This window comes from Aptenodytes forsteri, unplaced genomic scaffold, assembly GCF_000699145.1.
Source record: "Aptenodytes forsteri isolate BGI_AS27 unplaced genomic scaffold, ASM69914v1 Scaffold402, whole genome shotgun sequence".
NCBI classification, from domain to species: Eukaryota; Metazoa; Chordata; class Aves; order Sphenisciformes; family Spheniscidae; genus Aptenodytes; species Aptenodytes forsteri.
Window position 1 is genome coordinate 709,873 of NW_008795144.1, and position 8,072 is coordinate 717,944.

The window sequence follows — 8,072 nt, forward strand, 5'->3', positions numbered from 1 at the left end:
CGGGGGCTGGCGGCTTCGGGTCGTGGCTTTTCTGTTGTGTTTGGCTCTTTGTGTTTTGGAAGGACAGTTGAGGGTGCGGGTAAATGAAGTAGGTGTATTTGGGCACATGCAAATAAAAATGCCTGGCTCTGGGAGGAGTGCGTTACCTATACGGAGATGAATTACTACTTTTTTTTTTTTTTGGTGGTATAGCTGAGGTTTAATTTTAACTCTATCATCAAAAAAAGTAAAAAACCAGTACCAGCAGTAAAAATTTCCAGGTTGAAGTGAAGACTCTTTCAGCCAGCATTACCTTCAGGACTTTCGGGGGGGGGGGGACAAGGGGGAAAAAAAAAAAAAAAAAAAAAAAAAAAGACAAGAAACAGTTTATTTCTGTTACAAAAGTTGCGACAAACCCTAGCCGTTTCTGAGATTCAGCCTTGGAGTTTCATATTCTTTTGCCTTTTTTTTTCTTTTCCTTTTAATAGCCAGGTATCATATGGCTCTTTGCAAATATAAGCGATTATGAAACTGATCAGTAATAATGCTCACATATGTCAGAGGAGTTTAACTTTCAAAGTCAACAAATTTTTAAACTTAATTTTAACCCTGTGTTGCACTCATCTTTGGACATGGGCTGTTGATAGCGCGTGCAGGAGGTACGCTGAGTAATGTCTCAACTCTGACTGTACAGAGTAATCTAGCCATTTCGAAGTCATGAAACCAGTGAAAGCAAAGGATATTTATCTATTAGAAATGACTGCTTTTGGCAAGGATATTTACAGCCCATCCAATGCCCATTGAAATAAACAGAAAAACTCTCACTGATGATGACTCATGTCCGTGGGCTTCAGACCAGGCTGCCAGTGCACGGTGTTGGAAACTGGTGCTGATCCCAAGCAGAGCACTGCCGTAGGTAACCCTCCTACGGTCCCCACGGTTTGTAAGGGGAGGGGGATAAGGAGGAGAGCGGCAGCAGACAACTAGCGGGATTATGGCTTGCTTCATTTAAGTGTATTTGCCAATTATAAATAGGCTGGGATGTGTGCTCTTCAGGGTTTTAAATGTCATTGACCGTTAATTAATTGCTAATGGCTTAGTCTGTTGCTGTCTGTTAGGCTGATGAAGCAGCCGACTTGCAACTTGTCTTTCCGTGTTAATGACTATTGTGACAGTATCTCAGGGTGTACGATGTCTGTTTTGAAACTTCCAGATGATGGAGTGCTTGTGTGCGATAGTTACAGCCTTACTCGGGTAATAGACTCATCTGGGAACACACCTATTAGCTGGTTGCCAGATTTCCCAGCTAGAAGGGACCTTGTCTATCATCTGTTCTGCTCTCTTGCTTATTATAGGCCACAGGATTTCACAAGTAAATTCTGTATCAAGCCCATAACTTCTGTGTGGTCTTCACTCCCTGTTAAAGACAGGCTCCATCCACAGCAGGAGTTCAAGCATGTTTCAAACTGCCTGGCGGCTCACAGGCTTGAGCTCTAAATGGGTGAGTAATATCTACTACTTCAAATGTCTGTAATTAGGATGAGAGCTATTTTGGTCTATCAAAATATGATTTTGCATATAATGCTTATTAAAATGCATCAGGATAATTATCATTCTTGTGGCATACATACTGGCAGAGCCGCCTTCTCCTCTTTGCATGAGGATGAAACGCTGTCGGGGGCTTCTCAAAGTGACTTTGGACTTGCTGTTGGAAAGTTCTGTATTCTCTCCGAGCTGCGGTACAAAAACAACACCCTGGTTTCTGCTGGTTTCTTCTGCTTTCCTGAATTTGCCTGTCATGCAACAGTCAGATTCTGGTGGGGCTTCCTGCCTTACCCTGCCATGGCTTTCTGCAGGAAGAGGAGAAAATGCTTTGGGTCCCATCTGGACTTCTCGGCCCTGCATAGGGTTGGGAAGGTGGGCTGCCTCTGCTATCCCATGGCGTGCTGATGGCCATTGTGGCTTCCCATTAGATGTAGCTTGTAAGATGTTTCCCACTATTTTCCCCCCTTGGATGATCCTTGCTGTAGAGCATGCATCAAAGCAGCCAGGGTGATGTAACACCACCTCTGTGTGAGCAGATAGTTAAGAATTTGGGAGCATGTCAAAATGGCATAGGGCAATGGGCATTATGGTACCCAAGAGAGCTCCTCCAAAGATAGCACAGCTACTGAATGCAGGTGTGATAGCACATTCTGTGCTGTAGCTGCAAAATTTCTTCTAAAATCCCTCCCTCCACCACTGGTTAGCTGCAGATACTGTGGATACTGACCTTCAGGACCCTGCCCAAGACTAGTCTGTCTGTCTGCAGTGGCTGGACAGTAGAGAGGAACGCTGTTTATTTTGCATCTTCCTTTGACACTACTGTTGTAGTGTCAAGAGTTGGATTAGCTTCAAATGTTTCATATGCGGTTGAAGGTTAAAGAGGTAACAACAGCTATATAACACGGCCCTCTGGCAGAGTCCTGCCAAACAAATACCCTGTATGCCTAGTTGTCACGCTGTTGCGGGGGGCAGTCCTGACTGTGTGAGAGAGACAGGGGGAGAAAACATGGAAAATAAGGGGGAAATCAGGGAGACAATTTTCTAGCTTGCTCAGTTGCTCTTCCCTACAGCTGGGGGCCAGTGTGGCACGTGGATGAAGTAGGACCTCATGGAGAGAAAAAAGCCAGTCCTGCTTCGCCAAATCTCTGGCTGCAGCACTAGGTAGAGATGGGCAAGCTCAGGTACTGGCTGTGCTTTTACCATGGTCTTCACACATGCTAATTTATCTTCTGTATTAATGTGACTACACTGTTTCTGGTGCCTCAGCTGACTCCCGTAACACTAGTCGTAATATGTATGTTCACAGCCTGCAGGGTTGCATTGGAGAACACCAGAAGGAGAAGTAGGAGAGAAAGAGAAAACAACAAAGACAGTGGGGAAGAGAGGAAATCTGGCATGTTGCTGCTGAAATATGTGGCTTATCTAAAAGGAAAATTGACATATGTCTGCTCTCTCTCTTCCAACACCTTCCTGAATTTGTATAGAGCATTACTTGTTCCTTCTCTGCAGTAGATACAAACTCTTTCAGAGATGTGTGTCGTATTAGAAACTTAATCTACATTTGAAAACACAGCTAGCATCTGCATAGCTTGTTCTTTGCAATTATTTTTTTCTCCAGGTCCCTTGATACAAATTTTAGAGGGGTTGTTTTTGCCAACCTTCTGAATGGATTCATCCTCAGACCATCATTGATTGAATGACATACTACCCTAAAGATGACTCCAGCTAGCTAGAGCAAGCCCAGAAGAGCCATTGTGGGCATCCTTCATTTAAAATAGAACATAGATTATAGACCAAGGAAAAGTATGTGAGAGTGTTACAAAGGTAGGCACAGCAGATTTCCACTGCTGAGGGGGGTGTCTTCCTTTCCTTCTGGAAGCTGGCAGGAAGAAATACTGCTGCTGCTTACAGCCACAGTCTTAAAGGGAGGAAAAATATTAATGACACTGTGCAGGAAGGCTTGTCACAAAATCGAAGTACTGAAAATCGCCAAAGTGATAATACAAAGTAGAACACTTATCAAGGAATTTTTGCCTTACCCATATGTCATCCTCACTGTGTCAGTCCACTTGGTGCTGTAGTTATTCCTCAGTTCCCTTACTGTGATACACCCCTTCCCACAGCACAGTGTCTTACATCTCTCTTTCTTCTGATTACTGAACCTGTTTTCACATGAATATAAAATAACAGGAAGGGAAAACCAGCTAGTATCTCTCACTTTGCTCTCAGTTAAGCTTCATGCAAGGCACTGTAGACCAGAATTAATTATTAATTCCAATTGTATCTTGTGTCTTGGAGATATTGATGATATTTTCAATTCCAGATTGATGCTTCTCCAACTTCCTTTTTTTCACTGCAACAACAAAGCCAGCAAAGCTCTTAAACACATGCCTATTTTTAAGCCTGCCAGCAGTCCCTTTGACTTAATTCAGCTGAATGGCCCAGGGTGGCTGAGGGCAATCATTTAATATAAAATTCTTGCTGGCCTGATGGCAGTCTAAGTTGTTGTGGTTTTGTTGGGGTTTTGAGGGAGGAGGAGGGAGGGAGAGAGGGAGGAGCTGTTTCTTCCTGAAGACTAGCACGACTCTGCCACAGCTCTCCTGGGTAAACTCTCAAAATGGGGATTCTTGTTACGTTAAAAATTCTGGTATCTTGGTACTTGCTTCCATCCTGAAATTAAAGTCTTTGGTGGAAAATTAAAAAAATTTCCCCTTGGAAGTATCAGAACATTTTGTTTTGGCATTTCTAAGATGAAATGTTTAGTTTCCAAACTTTGTGTCTGAGGTCAGCACTAATCCCAGTACGAATCCGTCTCAGCCCAACAGGGTGCTCCTTGGTCTCTTGAGTACTCTTGGTGTCCCCTCCCAGTAGAGCTCCTGAGCAGGGCTGCCTCTCCCATGGGACACTGGGATCTCAGACGTACTCACAAATTGATGGCTCCCAGACACTGAATGTTTGGATTCAGATTAAAACCTGAGATGAAATGCCTCAGTAAGTTTTTCCCAATATGAGGATGTGGTATCCTGTGGGTGGACTTCATGTTGAAAAACCTCCGTTTTGATGTGAGACTCATTCATTTGAAATAGTTTTACCAGGCCTTGTTCATTCCCATTGAAAAATCTGAGGAACAGCATTTTAAGATGGAATTTAAAATGGTAACATCCACACAATGCTTAAGTGTAACAAAACCACATGTTAAATCTGTCTCGGGCATGTCTGTTTCTGACCTGGAGTATGTCTACATCCCCAGTCTTGGCACTTTAGCATCCTTCCACACTTCCTTGTCTTCACCTTTTTTCTGCCTTGAGCTCTTGCGCTTTCTTGTTTTTCCATTTAGTTGGTATTTACCTGGCACTTTTTCTTTCCTTGCTAGCCTTCTTCTAAAACGTAGGTGGTAGAACCAGTGTATTTGCCAATATCATCATTCTGCTTTTGTGTTCTCCTTTTCTCTTCTCAGTGTCAGCCTGCGCACTCTAAACAATTCAGGACAAGGATTTCAGTCACCCTTCTGTGTTTGTACAGTGCCTGATGCAGTAAGTCCCCATGCTTGGACATCAGCATGCACTACTGTAGTAATCATGGTGATAACTCTTTGGTTATGTCAGGGAGATCAGTAAAGGAGATAAACTTCCATGCTCCATGTGTGTTTTCTATATTTCCCCTCATTTACAATTTGTTTTGAATTGTGTCCCCTTCTCAGCAGTGTGTTTTACATGAAGAACAAACAAACAAAAATGGCAAACACCAAACGTGTTGTGCTTGGGACTATTGAATCATAGAGAGAGCTTTTCAATGCCCATGAAATTTGTACTCGTAAGATATGAAACAGGAATGAAGCAGTTTGGCTAAGCATCATGAACTGACTGATGTCCTTTCTACGTTGCAACAGAGGTGGGCTGCTGGGGGGGGGAAATGGGCTTACATGGGGAACGTCTTGCCCTGTTGTAGGGAAACATACACAGGATATAAGATGATGTAGAAACTGGTGGAAGATACTTATACCATGAGAGCAGCCTAGGGCTGTTCCTTAATCTCTTCCCACAAACTCCCTTGTCTTGCTGTGATGGAGCCAGTCCTGAAGCTGTGTGGGAATTTGAACGCGGCGGGGGGTATGCCAAACTTCAGCTCCATGCTCTGAGATTGTCTCCGCTCCGTGAGAGCCAAGGGAGCCATCAAACATCCTCCTGCTCCAGGACACCTCCACCACAGCTGCCTAGAAGGAGACCCTCCTTCCTTTCCACCAGGTGCTCAGTGGAGCTGAAACAAACCTGCTGTGCCTGAGGCTTTGCAGAGGCCAGAGGGCTCACAGCATTGCTTGCAAGAAGCAAGCTGGCCCCTTATAAGTGGGAAGGAGCCTTGTCAAAGGAGCTGGTCTGGAGAAATGGGCCAGGGCTGGTGCTCAGCTGGCTCAGTGATGAGCTGGCTCATACCTCAGAGAGGTATGCCAGCAGAAAACTGCTTGTTTATTTTCTAGTAGGACTAATTTGGGGATAATTCAACACCCAGAGTTGGATCACTGTAAGTTACCAATGAAACAGAGGGAACAAGAAATCAGTACAAGGGTTAAAGGGGGAAGGGCAAGGAATGTAGTCCTAACACTGCTGTAATTTGGCTTAAACAGGGGAACTGTAGCCCATGTGGTTTGCTGAGTGTCACCTAGAAAATTTCTGTCTCCTGGGACCATGGCACTTTAATTGTTAGCTGCACCTTCCTGTTCTTATTTTTTCCCTCTCAGCAGTGATGTTGTTTAGAGTTAAGTTGGCGCATGCCAACAAAGAGAAAGTCTGTTTGCAAATTTATATTGCCCAGTGCAAAGTAATGGCTAATAACATCATCCATACGGTATTCATGGATAAGGTAACTAACAACCTGGCTGCTGAAGCTTAACGAGCCTTGCCATTTCCAATTAGCTACAGAAAGCAAGACTGAGAGGTGACAGCCTCATAGCTCCTATGTAGAGGTTGCTCAGCTCTATGAACAGCAGTTATTTAATGAAGTTGAATAAGCTTAGACCCTGGCTTGGGGTTAGGCTGGAAGCAACTGCGGTGTGTAGGTGAGCTCCTGAATTACTCCTCAGGCCAGTTGGATTTTGTTTAAATAGGAGTGGAAATAGTGTTTACTTGCTGGTGAAAATCACAACTTGCTTAAGGTCTTCTGCAAGTACAGGGAGATGTATGCCTGCAAAAGCCTGTAAGACCGGTGTGTATGGGTACATCCTTGGGTACAGGCAGGCATCTGCTCACTCTCCCCATGCTCAGAGCTGTAGAGAGAAGCCAGGTCTATTTCAGAAGCTGTATAGCTGTGCTAGCATGCAACCCAGCCCCATCTAATGGGTCCTCAAGCTACATTTAACGTTTTTTTTGCAGGTAGGGGCAAAGTTGTTCTGCCTCTACTCCAGGCTGCATTAGAGTTATTACTTCGTATTTGCCTACATGCCAAAAACAAGTCACGCAGTTCTGGCTTGGCTGGGAGCATTAGGTAGATCGAGGTTCCTCTTTGCCTGCAAAAGCTTGTGTAAACTTACCCTCCTTTGGCATCATCCCTGCTGCAGTGTCCTACGCTGACCCTGGACTAGAGCTTTTCCAGGCTCCAGCAGCACCCGTGTGACAAGCAGGTAATGCATATGGCCGTGAAGACCAGCCTACAGTTGCAAGGTGTAGGACATTTACCCTTCGGAGAGCATGAAACCCTACTAACCCTGCTAACATGTGTTGTCACATCTGGCTGGTCTAATGAAACATACAGTGAAGGGATGGGGCAAAAGACAGCCCTGGCCATAGGCAGGAGAAGTGACCATTTTAACTATAACCAAAATGTAATCTTCACATCCCGGATCTATAAAACAAGATCCACGGCACGCCCAGCAACGTGTGCATATGGACACAACATTGAAATATGAGACAGAGTTTTACAGTTGTCACAGCAGCCATCAAAGTATTTGGAGAGGGTTCCCCTGCACGGACACACATGTTGGTGTGTCTCTGCACCTGGGACAGCAGGATTGGACAAAGCCATAAGCCGGTCTGAAGCATTTTTCTGGGCCCTGCCTCACTGCACATAAGTAGTTCTGTTGTTGCCCTTTTCCTTAGGTTATTTCACTCTGTTATTGTTGGTTTGCTGCTGCCAGCCAGGTTCTTATAAGCTCATTTTTTACAAACAGGCCACAGTTGTGTAAATGCTGTTTGATATATGGGTGTTGTAACAAATTCCCATCTAACAGCAATGCATTTGTTATGTTTTGTTCTGAGAAGTGCTGATTACCAGCATGCTTGTTTCCTGAACAACCAGCTTTCTCTTCTAGTTGTCACTCAGTTTGATTTCCTTATACCACAGATAATCATTAACAATACCAGACTTATTCCTGCTGGTGAAACACGGTGCTTGACATCATGATATCTCAAATTAAACAGAAAGGATGAGGTGTCTGTTTATACAATAGATTATAGCCAAAAAATTTGTAACCAGTAGGGACTGACAGAAAAAACAAGGCATGCTTTAAAGAAGCGATGGGAAAAGCGTCTACAGTTTATCAGTCTTTAAATTCAATA